At 35.0% G+C, this 27,278-nt stretch overlaps 1 protein-coding gene and 1 pseudogene across 9 annotated transcripts in view; one reads left to right on the top strand and one right to left on the bottom strand.

Annotated features, from left to right (window-relative positions):
- Positions 1-27,278, top strand: part of NAALADL2 (N-acetylated alpha-linked acidic dipeptidase like 2) — a 1,340,454-nt gene that overhangs the window by 41,010 nt on the left and 1,272,166 nt on the right. The window lies entirely within an intron of this gene.
- Positions 17,523-18,240, bottom strand: LOC101101660 (annotated as a pseudogene).

The following is a 27,278-nucleotide window of genomic DNA, read 5'->3' as shown; positions in this document are numbered from 1 at the left end:
TTGACTAAGTTCTTCAGAGATAATTTTTAGCATTACATTTACCTAATGCTTCCCATTAACAAAAGAAGAATAGTTCTTAAAGTAAATGTTAAAATTTTAAATAGTGTTTTAATGGACTAAGACCAGCATTTTCTTCTGGAGAAAGTAATCTTTACAATTAGAATGTAATTAATAGAAAACTATGATTTAATTTGCAAATCATTAATTTTGTACATTAGCATGCATTCAATGAATACTTTTGAATATATCTACATAGGATATGAATTGGTCTGTTTGGCACGTACAGCATTTGAAACTATTTAAATTAGTGGCTCACATTTAAAAATCAGGAGGTTTCATATATAGCCCTGACTTTCTGGAATTTTTTAATAAAAAGAACCACATGATTTCACCACACTAGTTTGCCTTCTATCAATGAACAGTTGGCTGGAACAGCATAGCAGCTGTCCACTTCGAGTAGGCACTTCTTACAGCACCATATTTCTTACTCATTTATGTTGTCTTCTTGGCCATTATGGCCATTTGAAACTATGATTCTTGATGTCCTGTGTGTATGATACTCTGAGAGATACATGATGGATATTTCCAGTGATGATATTAGAGGAGATAAATGTCATGCAAGGAAAAAAATGATAAGCTACATAAGAAAGGCTATTATTTTAACCATCACAGAATATTAGATTCCCAAACAGTTATGCTAAGCGGCCATTTTCTTTTCCATATTTATGAACAGTTGTGCACAGCCTTACTTATCCATAAACTATGTACAAAATCTGAACCTGCCCATGTAAGAATGTTGGAGAAAGAACAATAATATGAAGAATGGGAAAGTAAAAGATGTGATGTGTATCTTTTTCTTTTTTTACTAAGTGTCCCAAAATGTTGTTCATAGACTGATAGACTTAAGATTTTCCTTTAATCCTTTTTTTTTTTTTTTTTTACTCAACTGTTTAACAGTTAATCAGTTATTACCACTGAAACTTTTAGCTACTTACAGTGGACATCAAGTATTTTCTCCACGTAATGCGTCTTCCCTCATTTTCTGAGTAAGTCATCACTCCAAAAAATGTACACACATATGAATACTTCACTTTATCCATGAGGCCTGAACAAGAGCTATCACCTTCTATGCTCAACTTTTGTCCACAGTTGTTAATTCAGTGATCTAAGCTGGGCCAGTAAGAGATTTTTTTTCACGTATTTTAAATTTTTTTTTATGTTTATTTCAGAGAGAGAGAGGGAATGTGTGTGCGGGAGAGGGACAGAGAGAGAAAGAGAGAGGGAGGGAGGGAGGGAGAGAGGGATTCTCAAGCAGGTTCTGTCCTGGTTAGCACAGAGCCTGATGTGGGGCTTGATCTCATCAAGGGCTGTATCTCATGAACTGTGAGATCATGACCTGAGCTGAAATCCAGTCTGATGCTTAGCTTACTGATCCATGCAGGTGCCCTCCCTATTTTTTAAACAGATGCAGGGATAAGGGTGAATGTTGTAGAATATTCCTTTTCTCTCTGGTCCTGAAGGCTAGAGAATGGAAACTGAGAAGCTGCTAGTGGTTGTCTCTGAGGAGGTAGGCAAGTTCAGTCTGTAAGGGGGGGTGGGGCAGAGCCAACCCAAAGGAGATACACAGCAACATAGTAGATAGTCCTGTCAATATCTGTCATTTGGAGGCCAGCTGTATCATTTATTCTTCATAGTTTGTTTACATGTACCAAAAGCAATTCCCCCTTTAAGCTAGATGGAACACATGCCATTTACAGCCAAGATATATCTGATTAACACACCACTATATTGTTTCAACTTTAATAATAGTTTAATCTAACAATTATTTTTTAGTGCCCACAATTTCAAAGAATCTGCTAAGTGTTTATGGAATTCAGAGAAGAATAATATATAGGTTTTGCTTTCATTGAAGTCTAGAAAGAGAGAATAGGAAAATCCATAAAGCTAGAATAATTTAGAGTCATATGAGCCATACAAGAAAAATGTAATTAAAAGAGGAAGCAATCATTATAATCATTATCTTGAGGCAATTGGTTTTCAGGGATGTTTCTTGTACAATGTGACATTTGAGGTGGATTGGATCTTTCTTTCTTTCTTTCTTTCTTTCTTTCTTTCTTTCTTTCTTTCTTTCTTTCTTTCTTTCAAGAGAGTGTGAGTGGGGGAGAAGGGCAGAGGGTGACATAGATTTATTTATTTATAAATTTAAATCCAAGTTAGTTAACATATAGTGTAGTAATTGTTTCAGGAGTAGAATTTAGTGATTCATTACTTACATGTAACACCCAGTGCTCATCCCAACAATTGCCCTCCTTAATGCCCATCACCCATTTATTTAGCCCATGTCCCCACTTAACTCCCCTCCAGCAACTCTGTTTGTTCTCTGTATTTAGGAGAAAGAGGGAGAGAGAGAGAGAGAGAGAGAGAGAGAGAGAGAAAGAGAAAGAAGATGAGAATCTTAGGCAGGCTCCACGCTCAGCATGGACCCTGACCTGGGCTTGATTCCATGACCCTGAGATCATGACCTGAGCTGAAATCAAGAGTTGGAAGCTCAACTGACTGAGCCACCCAGGTGCCCTGAGGTGGATTTGATTTCTGTGGGAGGACAAGAGGAGGCATTTCATGCCAAGGAAAAGAATGAATAAATGCATTGAGTTTGGAAGCATGGAACATTTTTCAACGATAGTAAATGATACAGTTTGGCTGTAGACGGCTAAGATGTTTAGGCTGGATGGGGAAGACATGGCTATGTTGTAGAGGCCTGGCATGTGGAGGTCAGTTTGCTATATTTGATGAACATGAGGGTAGATTATTGAATATTTTTTAGAGTAGATGTGCCTTGATTAAAGCTGCATTTCAGGATTAGTTTTGTAGTACTGAATCACCTAGATTTATGTAAGGCGAACCAACAGGAAACTTCGGTAAATATGACAATTATCAAGTCTCGGAGTGATGATGACCTGAAATATATCTGTGAGTGTGGAATGGAAAGGGGATGGATGTCAGGTAGAAATGACATGTTGGGTGAAGAAATCAGAGAAAGCTCAAGACATTTCTAATACAGGTGATTAGTTTGGTGGTAACACTAATAACCAATGAAGATTAGAAACCCTATCAACCTCTAATCTTTAGCATCCAAGTCATATACCACTTATATATTACTTTAAGTAAAGGGCTAAGCTTTTCGCTCCTGATGCAGTTTTTCTTTGTCTTTACCTGTATAATCAGAAGACCAAATAATTTGGAGTCAGCTTAATCTGGTTCTAAATCTAGACTTAACTGTTTTATAGCTGTGAGACTTAGATAAGATACTTAACTTTTTAAAATCTCAATTTTGTTACCTCTAATATGAATATAATAGGGTTAACCTCTTATGGGTACTCATGAGAATTAGGCGAGATAATACATGTAAAAACAACAGAGAGTGTGCCTGGGATATAGCAAGGATTCAGTAAATGCTTCCTTATTGTAGGCATTGATGTGCTATGTCTACAAATCCATAAGCCATTCCTTACTAAGGATGCAGTGTGAAAAGCCTCTTTTTAAACAAAAAGTGGAAATTGCTTTCAATTTCTATCTAGGGTTATCTGGGGTAAATTCCTAGTGTATTTTTTTTTTTTTTACAATTCCATGGCATTCCCCAAACTTTTGTCATATTTGCCTTGTATGCATAACTTGGTTTCCACCTTCATTTCTTGATTCATATCCTCCATTGGATCTAAACCCTATTCTGAATCAGGCTACTAAGGAATTGGTTTCTATATCCTGTTTAGTTCCTGTTATTCACACTCACAGATGCTCCACCTTATCCTGTGAGGCTGCTCCTCATATATCTTCAAAGTAGATCAATTACATAAAATATTTCCATAGCCAACTACTTGACTTTAGTCATTATTATGGCTTATAAACACTTGATATCATTGCCTACCTGTGTGATTTCAGCTTTTTCATCTCTTAGCCTGTTATCACTTTTGTTACTTATATTGATGTGGATAAAGTCAGTGTTTCATTGACACACTCTGCCTGTCATCTGGATGTTAGCTAGCCATTTTTACACTTCATTGATGGTTACTGGCTAAATCTCAGATTATTATTTTGAAAATTTTCAGGTGACCTTGTCGCTTAAATTTTGTGTTATTAAACTCAATTTTATAGTCCATTATTTTTTGACAAGAGTACCAAAACAGTTGAATGAAGAAAGAAGAATTCTTTTCAACAAATAGTGCTAAGAAACTGGATATGCTCATACAGAGAATGAAGTTAGATAGCTCTACTTCACACACCATACACAAAAATTAATTTAAAATGGATCAGATGCCTAAATGTAACAGCTAAAACTATAGAACTCTTAGAAATAATTTATGAAGAAATCTTAATGACCTTGGTCTTTGCAGTATTTTTGAGATATGACTCCAAAAGCACAAACAACAAAAGGAAGAATAGATAAATTAGATTTATCAACATTTAAAGCTTTTGTGCTAGAAATTATATTATCATAAAGTTGAAAAAAAATGATCCATATTATGGGAGAAAATGTTTTCAAATTATATATCCGATATGGGATTTATATCTAGAATATATAAGTAATTCCTACAACTCAGTACTAAAAAGACAAATAATACAATTAAAAATGCATAAAGAATCTGAATGGATATTTTACCAAAAAGGTTATACAAGTGGTAAATAAGCATATGAAAAGCGTCATTACACATTGGGAAAATGCAGTTCAAAATCACAGTAACATACCACTTTATACCCACTAAGATGACTGTAATTAAAAAGTCAGATAAACAGAATGTGTTGGTGAGGTTGTAGAGAAATTGGAACCCTCATAGGTTGATGAGGGGAATGCAAATGGGTGCAGGGGTTTTGGAAAACAGTTTAGTAGTTCTTTAAATTATTCAGCATAGAAGTTCCATATGACCTAGAAATTCCACTGCTAGCTATATTTCTAAGCAAAATGAAAACCTGTGTTCATCTACACAAAGACTTATACATGAATGTTCATAGCAGCATTATTCATAATAGCCTAAAAGTATAAACAACCCAGTTGTTCATAAGCTGATGAATGGGTAAATAAAATCTTGTGTATTGGAATATTATCTGGCAATAAAAGTGAAGTATTGATATATTCTACTACATGGATGAACCTTGAAAACATTACAGTAAGTCAAAGAAGCCAATTGCAAAAGACCACGTACTGTGTGATTCCTTTTATTGAAATGTCCAGAATTGGTAAAGCTCTATAGAGACAGAAAGTAGATTATTGGTTTCTTAGTGTTGGGAGAGGAGGGAATGGGATGAAAATGAGTATGAGTTTCTTCGGGGAAGGATGAAAATATTCTAAAATTAACTATTGTGATTGTTGTACAACTGTGAATTTGCTAAAATCCATTGAATCATACACTTCAAATGGTTGAATTTTATTTATGTGAATTGTATCTTAATGATGAAATTAAAAAAAAAGTCAAGAACCCTTGGTTTCAAGTTTGGAGGAAAGTGATAGTGTATAATTTTCAAAACATGGGGAGAGTATAGAGGTGGGAAACTTAGATGAATTGAAAACAATTGAATGAATTGAATAAGTAAGGCGGGGGATGCAGCTTCTATCCCACAGGTGGGAAGAGCCTTTCTGTTTGGAGAATGCACCCTTGAGAACCTTTGTTTGAGTATCTCAGTGAGTGAAATAGGAGTTGGGTTTTTATTTCATGATTAGCAAAATAAGCTGGCCAGTTAATCTCTTCATACTCCTGCATATAAAATAGTGTGACCTCCAATCTTTTTTTTTTTTTTGGCCACCTCCAATCTTAATTAAAATTTGCAATGGGATTTGTATTCTGAAAGGAAAAGGAGAGCTATGTACTTCAAAAGTATTTTATAGGTATGTAAAGTACTTATATTTTCCAGGGCTATTGTCAGCAAGAATGAGTAAACCATTCTCTGGGAGCACTTAGCCATAAGAAGTGAATCAACCATATAAGAACATTTGAGACACTATCTTGTAAGAAATTACTTGTAGAATGGGGTATTGCTTAAATGGAAGAATTACTTTATCAATTTTGAGTGATTGGTGTACTCTTAGAAAGTACATTATGAACTTTCGATCACCATAACACGCCTTAATATTGCTGGTGTTCTTTTTTCAACCCTGTATCATTTTTCACCATTATATCAATTACTGAATCTTATAACTGTAGACCATGATTATATAGCCATCTGCACCATCCTCTGCTATGCTCTATAGTACCTTTTTGACTATACAACAGCAGCAGTCTGAGCAAAATTTGTGACTCTTAGAGGGTTAGAAGGTTCAGGTAGTCAAAGAACCCTTTTAGACTTAGCCTGTTCATTAACAGTTATTTAAAAAAGAACCCAAACATGCATTTTATACTCTTAAATGTTTCATATATATGGCACTCTTTAAATAATTTATCATTATCATTGTCAAGTGTGGAATATTAACAGAATTGCTTTTCAATGTCAGCTCACTTGTTCTTCTCCAATATCTATATTAAGTTTAAATAAATAATGCCAATTATACATAGCTGGTATCCTCAAGAATTCATCTCAGCTGGGAATTTTACATAGATGTCCCTTCTGAAGGATTCTTTGTATCTTAAGCAAGCTTCTGAAATATTGGCATGTTTTTTTTTTCTTCCAGCATTGATGTTGTTTCAAATTGTCCTAACATACCCTATAGTCTTTGTTGTAATAGTCCATGATTATTTCTCAAAGGGAATGTTTATATGAATCATTCTCTTCCAACACGTTTTCGTGAAACTTTTGATCATTATGCTTTGTATCAAATTTAGAAAAAGCACTTTTATCAGGAGACATGAATTCTCTTTCAAATGCATGTTTCTTTCTCCTGTGTCAAGAAAGACCATTTCATTCTTGATTCTGTTCTCATATGGTGTATTTAAAATATGGATATGGTGATGTATACCTTTTTTAATTTACTAGTTCAGAATACGTGGACACCATTTAGTAAGTGAATAACTAGATGCTTTGAATTTTATCATAGAATCTATGAGCATCCAAGGGGATTTTCATAAATTAATAACTTAAGTCCTATAGCCTATTGTGATTAGTTCTTATTTTCTAGGACTAATTTTCAAGAAAATAAAGACTGCTGGAATATTCAACCTTAATAATTTTGGAGTCACATAAGGCACTGTTATGAGGGATACCTACCATAGGTATTTTTTTTTTGTGCTGAAAGCAACATTCATGTGCATTTACAAATCCAGAAACAGTCTATCCTCAGAGAATGGATGAAATTTGTCCAAGAAGTTTGGAAGGTTCATGGTTTTCAGCTGTGCAAACATTTCCAAACTCAACTGAATTTATATTAATCTCTTCATTTAAATAAATGTTCTTGTACTATTTCTAGTCTACCTTTAACCCGCCAATTGCTGTAGCAAAATAAGACAAGATAGAATCAGAGTCTTTGGTCTTGTGGAGTTGCAGAGGGATTCAGTCCAACCACTTCCTTTTCCAGGTGAAAAATTAAAGTATGCATTATTTAAGTACTAAATACAGGGCAAATTCAATGGTTAATGGCTGAGCCAGGACTAAAATCAGTCCATTTGTTCTTTTTTTCTACTGTTCTACTGTTGAAGTTCTACTGTTGACTTTGCTGTAACAATTGAGTTTCAAAAGCATAGTTAGAGACTTTAGGGACTTTTCCTTAATATAATGCTTTAAAGGTAATAGAAAAACTTTTAAAAATATGGCTCATTATTTCAAAACATTTTGAAAAGACCCCAAAACATAACCATAGCACAACTTTTTTTTATGTTTGAGGAGGGATGTTATAGGCTGAATTGTGGCCTCCACAAAAAATCATGTTGAAATTCTAGCCCCCAGTACCATAGAACATGTCATTATTTGGTCATAGCATCTTTACAGAGGTGATTAGGTTAAAATGGGGTCATTAGGGTGGGCCCTAATCCAATATCACTGGCATCCTTATAAATTTGGACATAGACATGGACAGAAGGAAGACCATGTGAAGACACAAAGAGAAGATAGCCATCTGTAAGCCAAGATGAGAGGCTTTAGACAACTGTAAAGTTAAAATAATATTCTTGTGGGGTGCTTGGGTGGCTCAGTCAGTTGAGCATCCAACTTTGGCTCAGGTCATGATCTCACGGTTCGTGGGTTCAAGCCCTGCATCGGGGTCTGTGCTGCCAGCTCAGAGCCTGGAGCCTGTTTCGGATTCTGTGTCTCCCTCTCTCTCTGCCCCTCCCTCACTCATACTCTGTCTCTCTCTGTCTCAAAAGTAAATAAACATTAAAAAAAATTAAGATAACATTCTTGTAATTGTTTTCAACAAACGACTTTGGAAAAAAAGGCTTTTCCCACTGGGTGAGATCTGATTTAGGTCAAATATAGAGAAACTTGAAATGAGTCTTCTAGGAACCATAAAATAGGTCATATCATGACATTTCTTTGGGAATGAGAGTTTGAAGATGCTTTTTTTTTTTTTTTTTTTTTTTTTTTTTTTTTTTTTTAGAGGTGGCCTGTCTTCTAGTATTCACCACAAATATGTGTGCTTAGTTTTCAACTAATGGGGGAAAGGAGTAGGGCAAATTCAAATTCCTCAAAGATCACTGTTTTTCCTGAGATCAGTTATTTTTCTTGAATAAACATTCACAAGAATGCTGCAAGCCTTTGGTATTTTGAGTTTTGAAAAAGTTGATTCTAACAGTTTTGCCAGTTCTCTTGTTGGTTTTATGTAGGAGAGGCTTTTGGAGGTTCTCACTCTGATTTTCACTGTTGTCACCCCATTTCATGAATTTTATCTAACATGTATTTATTATTTTTTAATACAATATGTTTCCTGATTTTCCTTGTTATTCCTCCATTGGCCCATGGGGATGTTGGAAGTGTGCATATTTGGGGATTCTAGATATCTTTTTGGTACTGATATTTAATTGACTTTCATTTTGTTCAGGTAATATATTTTACTTCAGTATGTATATTTCATAAAATATTGTTTTAAATGTGCTGATAGAAATATGGATAAAATGCTAGATTGGAAAGCAAATAACTGACTTCCTGTGGGGGAGACAGGTAAGGTTCTTTTTGCAGCCTTTGCCTAAGCCATGAAGGAAGGATAGCGTCTATGCCTCATGGAAAAAGTGTCAGAGAGTGTTTTACGGAGCGGGTACGGTATATGCTAAAAGTTAAGGGAGTAAAGAAAATAGACTGACATGGAGAACCTTGGCAAGGTCTCTAAGCAGGATGTTTAAAAGAGCCTGTAGGAGATGTTACGGGTTGCCGCACAAGAGAATAGAAAGAACACCAAGCTTTAATTACCTTTAATTTTAAGGTAAAAATCTGAGTTTACTTGAATGCAGTAGGAGGCCACTAATAGGTTTCAGGCAAGAGTAAAAAATGATTAAATTTGCTTTTTAGAAAACAAATTCTGATGTCATTGAAGGAATAACTAGAATGGGAACAATTAAAGGTAGCAAGAATTGTGAGTTCTGGCTTATGCTGATGAGGGCCTATAAGAAAGCATTGGCCATGGAAAAAGGAAGTTGTGAATTTGATAGATAAGATATATTTGGGTATCCTTATTCAGTAGATGTTTTAGGTAAGAGAAAAGTTTAGTAAACTTTTTGGACTGGGGACTAGATAAATTATATGCTTCTAATCACAGTAGTTAATAGGGAAAGAAGCAGGTTTTGCAGAGGAAAAAAAACTATTTATATTTGAGATGGAGAATTTACTTTGTACAAAATCATATTTAGTCCAGTGGCAGCTTGCCCACATTAGCAATATGTTATTAGACCCCAAAGACCACTGTCAAACCATCTGAAAGTGAATCTAATGATGTTAATTAATTTGATGAGAGATTCTTATTAGCCAAAATATCTTACTAGAGAGATTTCATCTATATATCTATATCTAGGTCTAGATCTAGATATCAGCAACACTGAGAGAAAGTCTTGTAAATTTATCGAACTTGTAAAGCCCTGGCTTCTGTTTGTAAAATCGGAGGTATTTTGGAATAACTGAAACATTGATGAATATGTATGGAGTTGCTTAAGGAAAGCTAATTAAAAAAAAATAGCCTTAGTGTATTCATAAGGGAAGCAATTCTTGAGCAAGAATTCTTCCTCCTTTGGTAATGGTCAGGGTGACCATTTGTCAGATGGTTTACACATCAGTTCAATTCAGTTCAGCAAACATTTGCTGAGCATCAACTATACACAAGGCAGTGTAAGTTACTGCATAGCTCTGCCCTTGAACACTTATATTCTCAAACCTTTTTGTATCCTCTAATTTCTTCCTTGAATGTTCTGACAGACTAACTTTGGTTTCTGAGATGCCAGTAGGGCATGAGCAGCTACTTGTGTCAGATATTGATTCACTTGCAAGGGCTGCCAGAACACAAATATCACACAGGTTATGTTTGGCACTTTGACAAGGAAGGGCAGTATAAATGGACTCTTGGAGAGTTTATTGAGTGATTACACAGGGTGTATTGAATATTTTTGAAAATCTCAGATTAGGGATTGCAGCTGTCTGTCTTTTTCTGCTGCAGTTAAGATTTTTAATACTTAATACTTGGTGTGTTAGCAAAAACAAATAGCTGGGACTCAAGAGATATTGTCTCTGATTTAGTACTAGTGAGTTGTGAGTATCAGTGGAACTGTTTCCCCATCCATTAAATGAAATGATTCAACTAGATAAATGGTTCTTCTGCATGTGTACACAGATCTTTGTATATAATTTCAAGAAGTTCATAGAATCACTGAAGTGTAACCATGACCTACGGATTTGGACACTGTTACTATGTGACCTTTTAGAGCCTTTCCAGCTCTAACATTTTCTGATTGTATGATGTTTGTGCTCTTGAACTCCAGTGATTCTTCCTTTTGGTTCAGCAGCTGCTGGCAGGAAGAGGGGGCACCTCTGGATCTTTTAGGGTGGCTAATGAACAGTCAGCAAGCAAGCTGCATTGATTTGTTCCATAACCTCATTAGATATCCCTCAGTATTTCTCAGCTCATTCTATGTACATACTGTCTCTACTGCCTGAAATTTTCTCATTTGATATACTATGAACATATTGGACACTCTTAAAACACTAAATATGCCAAGGAGAAAATGTAACTTCCATTAGCACTTTGGCTCCCTCAGTGTTGACGTTAGATGTTGATAATATTTGACTCATTTCTTGGCTATTTGCATGATCATAAAACTGTAAAGATTTATTTTTCCTTTGCCTAGATCGTGGGATAGAGAATTCTCTCCTAATGTTAAAGGCATGTATTCATTGATGCCAGCTGATGTTATATATGTGAGAGTGTGTGTGTGTGTATATATACATACACATATGTAAATGTGTGTGTGTGTGTGTATATATATATATATATATATATATATATATATATATATTCCAACACATGCATGTATTAGAAGTGGGTAAAGGAAAGGATTATTTGGCCATCTATATATGTAGACGGGATCTGTTCAATATTCAAGGTTGGAATTATTAATCTTTTAGATATCCTCAGTTAAAGCAGTGATAAATTCTGGTTTTTATCTCAGCTTATTCCTATCCTTGACCTTGATGAGATTAGCTATAGTGTTGTTATTCTGATGGATACTGCAATAATAGAATATTTAAATAACATGGAACCCAAATCGTGTTAGAATACTTCCATTACTATTCTTCTTTACCTTCATAAGTTCCACAATTCTTGTGGAACTCCTCAAGGTCTATAATACTACAAGAAGTTAAGCATGAATCTATTGGTAGTAAGATTTAGACTGAATATATTCTTTAAAAAATTAATTCATCCAAAGTAATTAAAATAATAAGGCCAGCATACAGATGCAGTCTCTGTCCTAGCTCCATTATATATCTGTTCCATTACTTGCACATGAATAAAAAAGTGATTTATTTATTAAAGCTATTACTAAAAACCTTTACTTTTATATTCTTATCTAGAATCTTTTCTTAACATTTTATCCATTATTTTGCCAAAATATTTTAATATTTTGGAAGTACGGGTGATATGCACACAGGTACTACCTTTCAGAATCATTCCTTTCTTTTAAAGGAACATGTCAGTAGGTACTGAAAGGTACTAAAAGGAAGAGATTTATTTTTGTAACTGAATTATCATGTTATTTTAATGTTACTATTTACATATGGTTTAGAAGTTTCTTTCTTTGCAAAGCTTTCCCTCCCCTAGCCTGCATTGTATTTATTGTCCCCAGCCAGTTAGGTATGCCTCTTCCTTGCTCACATTATGCAATGAACACACTTCTGCATATCTTTAATATTGCACTTGCCACATCTTTTGAACATTAGCTTCAAAAATTCCTATCTTCCCCACTAGACCATGACCTTCTTGATGGTAGAAACTCATTTTTATTTACTGTATTTTATTACCTAGCACAGACTGTAACACTCAGTAAGTATTTTTCTAGTGAATAAATGATAGTTTCACCCCTTGCTGATTGCTTGTGATGATTATGAAAATTAGAGGACTTTGCCTAAAATAAGTGACCATGTATTGAATATCTAACATTTTTTGGTGCTGGAGTCTTTTATATCAACAACTGAAAGATGAACCTGGCAAATAGTATCTTTGGAATGAAAATGAACATTTCAATGTACACATGTTTAATGGTTCAAGTGAAAATCAGTGAACCCTAACAGTTTAGAGGCCTTATTTCTTTTTTATGTTTTTAGAGCTTTATTTTTACCTTTAGGTATGATTACCTTTGAGGTATGATTGACATACAATAAGGTACATATAAAGTATGCAGTTTGTGAATTCTGACATATTAACATACCAGTGAAATCATAACCACATTATATAGTGAAGATAGCCATCAGACCCAAAAGTTTCCTCAGTCCTGTTTGTAGTTCCTCCTGTTCCTGCCCCTGCCTTTATTTCCCGGGCAACCACTGATATGCTTTCTGTTATTATATATTGGTTTTCATTTTCCATATTTTTGTGTAAATGGATCATATCGTATGTGCTGTTTTGTGTTTCCTGAAGTATAGTTTTGAGATAACACTTGTATTGTGTATATTAATAGTTTATTTTCTTTGAAGAAACATTCTATTATATGAACATGATACAATTTGTTTATTTCCCTGTTGATAAACATTTAAGATCTTCTAGTTTTTGGCTCTTATAAATAAAGCTACTATGGACATTCACATACAAGATTATATCTGGGCTTCTGCTTTTATTTCTCTTGGGGAAATATCTAGGAGTGGAATGGCTGGGCTATATGGTAGGTCTGTGTGTAAGTTTTTAAGAAACTGCCAAACTGTTTTCCAAAGTGGTTGTATCATTTACATTCCAGTCAGCAATATATGAGATTTTCAGGTTCTCCTCAGTTTTGTTGCCACTTTCCATGGCCAGGCTTTCTAATTTTAGCCATTCTTAGAGAAGTATAATTGTATATCTTTGTGGTTTTAATGTTCATTTCTCTTATGACTAATGATGTTAAGTATCTTTTCATTTGCTTATTGTGATCCATTTATATTACTTGATAATGTGTTTGTTTTAATCTTTGGCCAAATTTTCAATTAAGAGTTCTTTATACATTTTAGATACAAATTCTTTATCATATAGGTGTCTTGAAAATATATTTTCCTAGTCTGTGGCTTGTCTTTTCATTCTTCTTAACGGTCTTTCAAATAGAAGTTTTTGATTTTGGTGAAATCCAATTTGTCATTTTGTTCTTTTATGGATTATGCTTTTTCAATATCATACTAAGAAATCTTTGTCTACATCAGGCGCACAAGGTTTTCTTTTATGCATTATTCTAAATGTTTTAATTTTTTAGAATTTAAGTCTGTGATTCATTATGAGTAATTTTTATATAAGGATTAAGGCATGGATCAACTTTTTTTTCTTTTTCTTTTTTCTGTATAGTGATTTTCACTTGTTTCAGCATCAGTTGTTCAAAAGACTATTCTTTCTCCACTGAATTGCCTTTTTTGCCTTTGTAAAACAATCAGTTGTCTATATATATATATATGTATATATATATATATATATATATACACACACACATATGCCTCTTTTTGGAATATCTATTTTGTTCCATTGATCTATTTGCTTATTTCTGTCTGAGCCACTACTACACTTTCTTGATTACTAGCTATATAATAAAATCTTTTAATCAAGTAGATAATTCTACTTGATTAAAAGCCCTACAGTTTTGTTCTTCAAAGTTGTTTTGGTTATTCTAGGCCCTTTGCATTTCTACATGAGTTTTAGAATCAGCTTTCAATTTAATACAAAAATCCAGCTAGGATTTTGTTCTGGGATATGTTGAATCGTATCAATTTGGGGAGAATTGACATCTTCACATTGTTGTTTCTTTTGACCTATGGATAAGGTATGCCTCTCTGTGTACAGATGTCTTCTTTAAATTCTCTTAGCAATATTTTACAGTTTTTATTTCACAAGTCTTATACATTTTGTCAGAGTTACTTATTTTGTCCTAAATATTTCATATTTTTTATATGTGTTAAGGGCATTTTTTTTTCAAAATTTGAATTTATGATGATTCATTACTAGCTTATAGAAATACAGTTCTTTTTATATATTATATGTTGACCGTGGATCTTAGTACCATGCTAAAACTCATTATTTCTAGTATTTGTTTTTTGTTGTAGATTCCACTGGATTATTTGTATAGATTATCATGTCCTATAAGATTATTTGCAAAGGCAGTTTTAGTTCTTCCTTTCCAATCTGAATGCCTTTTATTATTTTATTTTAATTAAAAATTTTTTTAAGCTTTATTTATTTTGACAGAGAACATGACCAGGGGAGAGGCAGAGAGAGGGAGAGAGAGAATATCTTAGGCTCCGTGCTGCCAGCGTGGATCCCAATATGGGACTTGAACCCACAAACTGTGAGATCATGACCTAAGCCAAAATCCAGAGTCAGAAGCTTAACTGACTGAGCTACCCAGGCACCCTATCCTTTCATTATTTTAAACTCCCCATTCCCCTCAACTCACTCACACACAAACACACACACACACACACACACACACACACACACACACACACACACACACACTTAGAACTGCTCTAGCTTGAATCTCCAGAGTGATGTTGTATATAACTGGTGACAAACATCTTTATGTTTTTCTTGATCTTAGGAAAAGAGATTAAGTGTGATGTTAAATGGAGGATTTTTGGTCAATGCCCTTTATCAGGGTGAGAAAATTCTCTGTTATTCCAGATGTGCTAAAAATTTTTAGCATGAATGGATAAGGGATTTTGTCATACAATTTTTATGCATACATTAAAATGATCTTGTTTTTCTTTTTTCAGTCTGAAATATGGTGAACTATATTAATTACTGTTTGAATGTTAAGCCAACCTTGCATTTCTGGGGTAAATGAATAAACCCCATTCGATCATTTATATATTGTTGGTTTCCATTGGCCTAAATTTTGTTTTCAAGTTTTGCATTTTTTAAAGTGAGGCATATTGGTCTCAATTATCTTTTTCTTGCAACATAATTGTAGTAGGGTAATGATAGTTTTATAGAATGAATTGGGACATATTCCTCCTCCTCAGTTTTCTGGACGATTTTGTTTGGTGTTGAGATTATCTCTTCCATAAATATTTAGGAAACTTTTCTGGTGAAGCTGTCTGGGTGTAGATTTTTCTTGTGGATAGGGTGTTAGCTACAGATACAATTTCTGTAAAAGGTACAGAGGTATAAATGGCTACCTGTTTCTTCTTGAGTGAGCTTTGACAGTTTGAAACCATTTTTTTCAGTTTTATCTAAGTTGTAGAATTTATTGGCGTAAAGTTTTTCATGATATTTTCTTAATTGATAGCTATGGCATTTGGAATGATGCCATATCTCTGATTCCTGATAGTGAAAATCTGTGTCTTCTCTCTTTTTTTACCTCCCGTCTGGCTATTTTTTCTTGATTATTTCAAAGAATCAGTTTATGGTTTAATTAAATTCTTCTATTATTTTCAGTTTCATTGATTTCTATTGTATTCTTTATTCTTTCATGTCTTTTACTTAATTTAGTTTTAATTTTCTCTTCCTTTTTAAAGAAATTCTTACATTTTTAAAGATTACTCATGTAAGATGGATATTTTATGATCATGTTGAGTTTAATTCATTTTGGTTTAGTCTTATATTTTGTAAAGAATATACTGTCTCCCCTGGAACAGTGTAGAAGACTTTAATGCACACTTAAGATCAGCATTTTCCTGGGCCACCTGGTGGCTTAGTTGGTTAAGTGTCTTACTTTGGCTCAGGTCATGATCTCGAGGTTCGTGAGTCCAAGTTCTGCATTGGGCTCTGGGCTGACAGCTCAGAGCCTGGAACCTGCTTCAGATTCTGTGTCTCCCTCCCCACTAACACTCTGTCTCTGTCTCTCTCTCTCTCTCAAAAATGAATAAACTTCAAAAAAAAATAAAGAAAGATCATTGTTTTCCTCTCCATTCCTTTCCCATACCATCTTTTTTTTTAATTAAAAAAATTTTTTTAATGTTTATTTATTATTTTTGAGACAGAGAGAGACAGAGCATGAGCAGGGGAGGGGCAGAGAGAGAGGGAGACACAGAATCCGAAGAAGGCTCTAGGCTCTGAGCTGTCATCACAGAGCCCGACGCGAGGCTCGAACCCATGAACCCCGTGAGATCATGACCTGAGTCGGATGTTTAACCGACTGAGCCACCCAGGCGCCCCTCCCATACCATCTTGAAAGCAGCCATCTGTTGATTGAAATACACTGATTTGTAAAGTATATATGCTGTTAATGTCAAATTTATCATGCTTACAGAGCATTGAATTTATATTTATTATTTTTTGTTATAATGTAACAGTTTTAATTGATGTAAAATTTACATTCTGGCAATTCTTTTTCTTTCTTTTTTTTGAGTTTTAAATTTATTTTCTAAAAATCCCTCTTACAAATATTTTTCTTCTATATTCTCTTTAAAAATGAATAATTATGGAAAGAGCCTAAATATCTATCCACTGATGAATGAATAAAGAAGATGTGGTTATATATATACAATGGAATATTACTTGGTGATCAAACGATTGAAATCTTGCCATTTGCTGCAATGTGGATGGAACTAGAATGTCTTATGCTGAGTAAAATAAGTCAGAGAAAGACAAATATCCTATGATTTCACTCATTTGTGGAACTTAAGAAAGAAAGCAGATGAACATAGCTGAAGGGAAGTAAAAATAAGATAAAAACAGAGAGGGAGGCAAACGATAAGAAACTCTTAAATACAGAGAACAAACTGAGGGTTGCTGGAGAAGTGTTGGATGGGGGGATGGGCTAAATTGGTGATGGGCGTAGGAAAACACTTGTTGGGATGAGCATTGGGTATTATAATGTAAGTGATGAATCACTAAATTCTACTCCTGAAACCATTATTACACTATATGTTAACTAACTTGGATTTAAATAAAGTAAAAAAACATGAATAGAAACAAAGCAATAGTTTATCTTAATATAGGTTTAAAATCAGCCAAATTAAGGTTTTAAAGAGTTAAAGTCAACCAGAAGTTCTGCACTTAGCAGCAGCAGATGATCTTGTCTTTTCCCAGAGATGGAGTCTGTGAAGACAGCTGCTGAGAGAAATGGATGAAGATGATAGGCCTCTATGGTGTAGAGCACATACTGATGCTCCCCTGAGTAAGGCACCTCTTTGGTGGTCATTTGCTAGAGAATGATAGAAGAATAGGTGTCAACTTTGGGTGTTATGGTCTTTCAGGAGCTCTGGGGCTTGGTGGATGTATGTGTTCTCTAGATGGTAAGAAGTCTCTGGAAACACAGCGAATCTTCCAGCTTCTTGAAGCAACCAGTCACCAATTTTGCAGGCATCTTGCTCACTAATCAAAATGTTAGCAAGCCTCAGGGCCAAGTGCACAATACTTTACGAGTGACGGAAAAGCAGGCCATCAAACATCTAGGGAATCCTTATTTCCCTAGGTGTATGACAGTATATACTTTCCCAAATTTAATTGTTTTCTGGCACAGCAGTGAAGCCCCCTTTCTCTTTCTCAGGGCAGCTGATAGCACCATATATGACTTCGTGTAAAGTGACATTGCCACCAAACTCCACGATTATGGCATACAGACTATTAAAACCCATAGGGCTGTGAGTGCTCACAGTCACAACCTGCATGATACTGTCGTGACAGAGCCCTGCTATATGTGGCTCAGCCCAGAAGGTCCACTGGGATGCCATTCAGTGTGTTTTTAAACATTTTTTTTTGATATGTGTAGGAAGAGGAATCCCAGAAACAGAGAGAAAAACTAGGTAGAGAGAGAAGAGAAACAAGGGATAATGTTACTCTAAAACCAGGAGATGGGGTGCCTGAGTGGCTCAGTCGGTTGAGCATCTGACTTTGGCTCAGGTCATGATCTCATGGTTCATGGGTTCAAGCCCTGCATCAGGCTCTGTGCTGACAGCTTGGAGCATGATGCCTGCTTCCGATTCTGTGTCTCCCTGTCTCTCTGCCCCTCCCCTGCTCGCTCTCTCTCTCTCTCTCTCTCTCTTAAAAGTAAATAAACATTAAAAAAATTTAAACCAGGAGAGCACTTGAAGAGGGGAAATTGATGAGTAGTATCAAATATTGTAGGGAGCTCAAGTAAGAGAATGGAAACCTGGCCTTTAAACTTAGAAACTTGAAAGTCATTTAAATGATCTTAGTGAGAGTAATACCGATAGTGTGGTTGAAGTAGCAGCAAACTGCAAAAGGTTGAGAGATGCAAAAGGGGATATGGAGACAGGGAGTATACTTATAAGAGGGTACTTGGGAAGGGAAGAAGTAAGCATAAGTCAAAGGTAGGATTTTTATTATGCTGGGGGAAATGTGAACATATATGTTGCTGAAGGAAGGATCTAGTTGAGAGGAAGTTGATGATGCAGCAAAGAGAAAAGATCATTGATAATATAAAGATCTTGAGTAACTGAGAGTGAATGGGATTTAAAGTACAGATGCAGGGACCAGCCTAAGGTAGAAGTTTCTTCCTTTAGGGCATGAGGAAAAGATGGCATGATTCTAGGTAAATATATCTCTGGGAAATGGAGAGTGAGAAAGATGCTTCTTGATAATACTCTGAGGAACTATTTGCTAAAGGAGAAGAGGTTTGGGATGAGATACAGTGCTGGAGAGAATAATGGACATTAGGGATAGTCACTGAGGGGAATGGAAAAGACAACCAACCAAAGGGGAGCTCAGTGGCCTGGGGAGCTCAGCTGGGGTGAGAGGCAGTGTATTTTTAGCATGGTGTCTGCATTAGTCTTCAGGAATCTGGGCACAGGAGCATAGAGGGCAAATGATAGGTCTGAGAAAGGCCTTTGTTAGCAGGGCTGGAGCAGAGGGAATGGATTTTTGATAAGAAATTTGTTGAAATGATGTGCCATAAAGTCTAGGTTGGATCAGAAGGTATTTAGAAGGGACATGGCAGAGCTGGGGTGGGGTGGGGAGTGGATGATGACCTCCAAGAAAGTAGAGGTGGTCAGAGCATCAGAAACTCCAGTGAGTTTCAAGATCAAAGGTATCAGTAGCAATGGAGTAAGATTTTTGGAATGATGAGGACTATAATCAGTGGGAAATTTAAGCTGTTTGAGGTGATGGTGGCCCAGGATGTGACCCTGGGAATGGGGTGACTGAAGAGGAGCACTGCTGCTGGAGTTGAAGGTCAGAGTTGAGAAGTCTCAGAAATATTTAGAGCTGTAACTTAAGAAATTAAAATTACTTTTTATATGAATTTTTCATTTATCCAGAGCCATGAGGGTTTGCTTCTTCCCACAACTCAGCAAAAGTGGCAGTGGGATTACTTTGGTGAATATCTCTTGATAGTTAACTTTGGCCTTTTGGTATTGTTTAATTAGTAATGTTGCTTTGCAGAAATGTTCATGTTTGTTCTCAGAAGGGTTGTTCTCAGTAGGTGAGACAAATAAATCCCAAAATGCCACTTGGTCATGGTGTATGATTCTTTTAATGTATTGTTGCATTTGTTCTGCTAACATTTTGAAATTTTTGCATCTATGTTCATCAAGGATATTGGCCTAATTTCCTCTCTTCCCCCATCTCTTCCTCTCCCCTTCACTCCCCTCTCCTTCTTCCCCTCCCCTCTCCTCTTTTAACTTTCCTTTTTTCTTTTTTTGTGTCCTTGTCTGGTTTTGGTATCAGGATAATGCTGGCCTCATAAAATGAGTTTGGAGGCATTCCCTCCTCTTCATTCTTTTGGAGGAATTTGAGAAGGATAGGCATTAAATCTTCTTTGAATATTTGGTGGAATTCACCAGTGAAACCCTCTGGTCCTGGGCTTTTGTTTGTTGGAGCTTTTGATTATTGGTTCAGTCTCCTTACTAGAATTCAAAAATGTATTACAGCCCAACCAAGATAAAAGATATGCTATAGACTATGCTTCAGCCCAAGAACGAGACAGATATTTGATTAGGCCTTTTTTTAACTTTTAAAAACAGGGTGGATTTAAATAAAATATGAGTAAATTATACTTGGCTCCTTTCCCTTTGCTCATTTTTTTTTTTAATTCCTGTTTTTGGCAAAGAATCTCCAAAAGATGTGCATACTTAGAAATTCATGCAGGATCGCTCAGTGGTGTACTCAAACAGATGTCAAAGACAGAGATAAGGAAACTTGGCTAAAGACAGACAACAGAGTATGGATGGTGTGATTATGGAGGCTGGCAAGCCCAAATCTGTAGTATGGGCCAGCAGGCTTGAAGCCCAGGAGAGCTAATGGTGCAGATACAGTCTGGAGGTAGTGTGCTGGAGAATTCCTTCTTGTTTGGGGAGGCTTATCTTTTTCCTATTCAGGTCTTAAGCTGAGTGGATGAGATCCATAGCAAAATTAGTGGCCAGAGCTTTTTTTAGAGTGACTTCTTTCAGGTCCCAATCCTTCAAGTTTCATGAGGGCAGCACGAGGACCTCTTCCTCACCCCTCTTCCCACACATGTGACACCTAGGAAGATGCGAGGTAGCATTTTGTCATGATTTGTTTGTACCATGTACCTTCAGTCTCTGAAATCGCTATTCTCACATAGTCTCCTGCCTCAGATCTTCTACAGTTTGAGTGTCACCTCATCTATGCTGAACAATCTCAAGCATAGAGGAATCCCTAAGTCAGTGATTCTAAAGTGTAGTCCATACAGTGACGTCAGCTTCACCTGTGACTTATTTGAAAGACAAAATCTCTTTTTTATTTTTTTAACTGCTTAAGTTTTTTTCCTGCTATCCTACCTGAAATATTTCGCTTTTCTAAAATGCCATTATATTCATTTAGTAAATGCATTATGATAAGTAATTAAAAACTGATATAGCATTTTTGATATACATTATTTGTGGTCATTAAATTATCTCAAATCTTTTTTCTTAGCTCTATTTTTCATTAGTAAATCATTTTCATGTCTATTATTAGCTATCACTATGTGTATATATATATTATATTATATTATATTATATTATATTATATTATATTATATTATATTATATTATATTATATTTTACTGTTTTGAATTAAAGAACCTGTTGATTGGGGAGAATAATCCTTTTTCCAACTTCACAGTAACATGTTATACTTTCTAAGTGTGTGCACACGTCTTAGGCACTCAAAATACTTGGTATAAGTAAAAATAATCTTGGTGTTTTTCATAGAAAACTTTGACAGCGCAGGAGGGGTGGGGGAGTCCATTCAAAAGCAAGGGAAAGTAAGGGAAAGTGAATGCCTAAACAGCTACGAGAGGGAAGTTTCTTGAGCTCTAATCATCTCTCTCTATGCTGTTTAATTCTGGTGTTACTTAAATTGAAGCACTCTTGTCCATTTCATAGATCTTCATCGCCCTTGGTATTTCAGAGGCAGAGTATTATGACTTTTTTTCTGTTAATACAGTCATTTTAGTATTGAACATGTCTGTGCATTATAAAGTGAGGGTTGCATCATACATATAGCTACACTCAAGAGAGAAGACTAAAGTCTAGAGAAATCTTTGGCTTTGGCTAAGATTTCCTAACTTTATTTCTATTTATTTCTATTAATGATTTCTGGCACAGTCTCATGAATAAAACAAGGCACTGGATGTTTTTCTTGGCCTTTCTTAAAAAAATATAAAGGTAAGGTAATAAGGAAATATTTAAATGCCTAGTCAGTCCAGTTTCTGAAAGTAGAAGACACAAGTTATAGGGCATGAGGCAGCGTTTCCTACCCTCAGGCGGCATGTCTCAGTACTGTAATGGTACCAAAGATGTCTGCTGTATTTCTGCATCTACAAAAGGATTTTCCAGATGCTGTAAGTAGTCCTTGATATCAGTGTTCCTTAAGAAAGTCTAACTATAACTTAACTATTTATATTTTCGTTTATATTACCTCAGTCTATGATAAAAACAAAAGTTAGTAATAGGTAATACTTATTTTTGACGATCTGGCTCAGTTTACCTTATTGATAAGAAAGGTAATTGTTCAAACTACTTTTCCTTTAAAAATGCCTTTTTGGAATTTTAATTTAATAATTTGACTACTTAAAACAAAAAATGACTGACTGAGATTTTGCTTGTTTCCCTTAATACTAGAAATGCTATTTTAAAAAGAATGCAATTTTGAACAAATAGAATTACCTTGAAGTGGTGAACATTTTATGGAATGTCTTGTAATACAAGAATAACAAAATGGATTGCTTTTAAAATTTTAATAATTTTGCAAGAATAAAAATATGTCCAAGTTATGGCTAAGAATTTCCTTTTATTATTAAAATATAAAGTACTCCTATTGTAGTAGATCTTCTAATAAAATATATTCCATCCTTGTTTCTTATTACTTATTGCTAGGATGAATGATTGTATGCTATTTAGTCTTTCAGTTTTCAGTATTTTTTGTGGAAGGGTCAAATCAGCAATTTTCACAATATAAAGGATGAATCTTGACATTATTTTTCAAAAGTAGGAAATTTTAAGCTACAGGTTTCTCTGTAGCTTGTGCACCAAATACTGCTACCTTAATGCATAGAAAATCTAGGCTAACTTTCTCTGTGTTACCAGATTTTATAGAGGAACAAGCCAAACTACTCTACCTTTTGCTTGAAATGGGGCCTGCCCAGTAGGACAAGAGTAGACCTGATTCTAATCTTTGGAGCATTCTATTTGTCTCTCTAGAGCTTTAGAGAAAGAAAGGAAGGAGCAGTCTCTTCCTTTGGTCCCTCTTCCTCCTGCTTTTCTTTTTTTCCCTTTTTTTCCACTTCAGAGGCTGGTAGAAAAAACAAATATCTTATTATTGACTATATGCTATTTGATGGACTATTTGCTATTAATTAGTATTTATAACAAAAACATTTTATTAAACATGTCTATTAAAACATGCAAAAATTAATTAAGGAACTGTATTACATTTAAAATGTATCATCTTTGTTTTACCTTTATTATTTGTATTAAAATAACTTATTTTAATTACATTTCTTAAAACTTTAGCATGTACTGTGTATCATGCAGATTAATAAAGGTGTATGTTTGATATTATCATTTTACCAATCCTCTTTTTTATTATTATTATTTTTAATTTTTTTTAACATTTATTTTTATTTTTGAGACAGAGAGACAGAGTATGAACGGAGGAGGGGCAGAGAGAGAGGGAGACACAGAATCAGAAACAGGCTCCAGGCTCTGAGCCATCAGCCCAGAGCCCCACGCGGGGCTTGAACTCACGGACCGCGAGATTGTGACCTGAGCTGAAGTCGGATGCTTAACCGACTGAGCCACCCAGGCGCCCCCCAATCCTCTTTTTTAAAAATTTTAGATTGGAAACTTTACCTCTTTATCTCAATGAAATGGTTAATTTCATTTCTGTATATCATTTTGGAACTTCACTTAAAAACAAAATATTACTCTAAACTGTTGCTGTAAAAGCATTTGATCTATTCAATGCTAAGATGCTGTAGTCACTCAAAGGAAGCTCTTTGCTATGCAGCTCTTCTGTCAATTTACATATTTTGCCAGTGGTTAGACAAAAAAAAGATAGCTAGCAGTCCCATTTATATCAAAATTATATTGTGAGGTAATTATAATGTCTGTGGTGAAATAGTGTTTAACTCAGTTTTCTTAGGGGAACAAAATATTTTATTCTACAATTAGATACAAGACCTCAAATTCATATGTTCTGGGGGACAGTAGCAGTTTAATATTTATTTATTTATTTATTTATTTATTTATTTATTTATTTATTTATTTATTTATTTTTGGGGTTGTGCACAAGTTGGGGAGGGGCAGAGGGAGAGGAAGACAGAGAATCTTAAGCAGGTACCATGCCCAGGGTGGAGCTGCACTCAGGGCGTGATCTCATGATGGTGAGATCATGACCTGAGCTGAAATCAAGAGTCCAGTGCTTAACTGACTGAGCCACTCAGGCAGCCCTGATTTTCTTTTTAAGTAGTATGGTGATGACACATAAAGATTTTCAGGAAGAAAGTAATGGTTATCCTAGTAAATAGTTGTCCCTGGTTTGGTATTCTACCTTGACACTACCCTGGGTGCAATTGGATACTAATGATCAAATCAAAATAAGTGAAGGGAATTAGTGACTCAAGTAGGCATTTCTCATTTTTTTAATGTTTAAAAATTTTTTAATTTATTTTGAGAGAGAGAGCACAAGCTGGGGAGAGGCAGAGAGGAGAGACAGAATCCCAAGCAGGCTTCGCGTCATCAGTGTAGAGCCCGTTGCAGGCCTCGAACCCACAAACCACAAGATCATGACCTGAGCCAAGATCAAGAGTTGGACGCTCAACCGACTGTGCCACCCAGGCACCCCTACATTTCTTAGTTGTTTAAGACTGGAGGAGACTGGTCTCTAAGTCTCTATTCTAGCTACCCATTTAAATATTGTCTTCGGATTTAAGGGATATTTCCAAACTCAAATTTGTTCTCTGATTTACTATGTTCCTTATTATAGTATTCTTTATTTTTAAAATGAATATTCTGTCCTCTTTTACTTGAGGGAATGACAACTTACCTATTTAGTGCCTATCATAAGATGGCTAGTGAATAGCATGCTGAAAGGAGATTCTGGAAGAATCTGGATATAAGTGGTCATCACCAGACTACTGGCACTGCGACTGGTTTTATGGAGGTAAAGAAGGAGGAAGGATGCACCAAAAATAGATGCCACCTATCTAAAATTAGCTCCTAGTTCATTAATAGTAGTACAAGTTTATTTTCAATCTGTGTCACTGGACATCTCTGTATAAAGAAGTATTTTCTATTTTCATAGACATTTTCTTTAATCCCAGCAAATAAACTCTTGAAAGCATGGAGTTGTCAAAGAAGAATCAGCCTAAACCATCTCCACTAAGGAAATGTTTCCAAGTATATAAATTGGTCATAACATCAACTCTGTATACAGAAGGCAGCACTTTAAAAATTTTTTAAATATGGTGTAGGTCAGTACTGTTATCTTAATCTGATTACGTATCTTCAACTGATAAGTTGTCTCCAATAGAAATCCATTTTGTAGCCATATAATATTATGGAGTGAGGGGGGAAATCCCTTTGTAAAAATTCTCCACTACTATCTCCATAATCTCTACTTCACTGAGTTTCATCCAAGTGCGAAAATGAAAAATTATAACCTGCCAAGCATCAGTGGCAGAGTGAAATGAAAAAATTGCGAGTTAATAACAGTGATGCCTCAAAAAAATTTCCTGGCCAATTTAACATTGCTTCATCCAAGGTCACTTCCCAGAGCTGATTATTTTTAGTAATTTGCAGATGAGACCATTCTACCTTGGTCATGGTTAGTGAAGATCAAGAAAATGCCAGAGAAGGCTTAAGACTCAAGGTTATCTATCTTTCTCAAATAAGATGCAAACCACAGTTCCACTTTATTTTCTTAAGACCTAGCAGAAAATAATTTTCAAAGAAAAGAAACTTAAAGCCAGTAAGATCTTTTATTGGAGATATAAAGCCACAAAGTGAAACACTAGGGATAAGGGTAGCAGAAAGACTATTTAGTAGATCCTTAGGTAGCATTTCATGTGGGAAAGAAATCCTCAAGATTTTTTTCTAGAATTTTTAGTCTGACACTTAAAAAAAAAACAGTAAAACTTGCTGTAGATTGTACTTGGTGTAAACATTGATTATGATGACTATCTACACCTTGTTTTTAAGCTTTTAGAAAATGTCCGGATTTATTTTTTCTTGTCCAATTTGAAATTTGAAATTACATTGTAAATAATCGTTTAAACAGTCTTATTTTTACACATAAATAATTCAGATAATATAGGCAAATATAAAAAAAAGCTTTCCTTTAATTTTGCTAATCACAGATAACTTGTATTGATCTTTTAGTATAACTTTCCATACATACCTGTGTTCTTTGTGTGTATGTGTATGTATATGTAGGTAAAAAGAGAGACAGATGAGTAGAAAGATAGTTTTTTTTAATGAGTCTTCATGCAAAGTATATTCATATTTTATCTAACCCCTTGCCATGGATACATATTTTTTTTAATTTTATTTTTGAGAGAGAGAGAGAGAGAGAGAGAGAGAGAGAGAGAGAGAGAGAGAGGGAGAGAGAGAGAGAATGAGTGGGGGAGGGGCAGAGGGAGAGGGAGACACAGAATCTGAAGCAGGCTCCAGGCTCTGAGCTGTCAGCACAGACCTGGATGTGGGGCTTGAATCCACTAATCGCCAGATCATGACCTGAGCTAAAGTCTGACACTTAACAGATTGAGACACCCAGGTACCCGCCATGGATATTTTTCTATGTCAATAATTATTGGTTACATTCTCATTTTCAGTGGCTTCAGGCTGTGTTTGCAGCATCTGATATTTATGAACATTTAGGATGGTTTTCCACCATATAAACAGTTCTGAGCTAAACACAACTCTTTATATATCAGATTATAAAGTAGATTTTAAAACTTTTAAAAATGATGAAGATTTAGACATTTGATACTTACTGCAAAATGCTCTCCAGAAAGATGTAAACATGTATTTCCACTAGCACTACATTCTTACAACAAGGGTATTCTTTATTTAGGCAGGTGAACTTTGATATTTCAACATTGGATTTGTTCATTAGTCATATATTTTCAAATATTTAGTAGCCATTGCACTGTCTTTTGTGAATTTCTTGTTCATGTCTTGCTTTTTCCCCCATTAGTATAATCTTCTTTTTCTTATTGCTATTTAATACCAACTCTATATTTTTAAAGGATATTAGTCTTTTGTCTCACCAATTAAAAATTTTTTTCTATATTGCCAATTCTAAT

Source organism: Felis catus, chromosome C2 (assembly GCF_018350175.1).
Source record: "Felis catus isolate Fca126 chromosome C2, F.catus_Fca126_mat1.0, whole genome shotgun sequence".
NCBI classification, from domain to species: domain Eukaryota; kingdom Metazoa; phylum Chordata; class Mammalia; order Carnivora; family Felidae; genus Felis; species Felis catus.
Note: the sequence above shows the minus strand (reverse complement) of the source record. Positions and strands in the feature narration are given on the sequence as shown.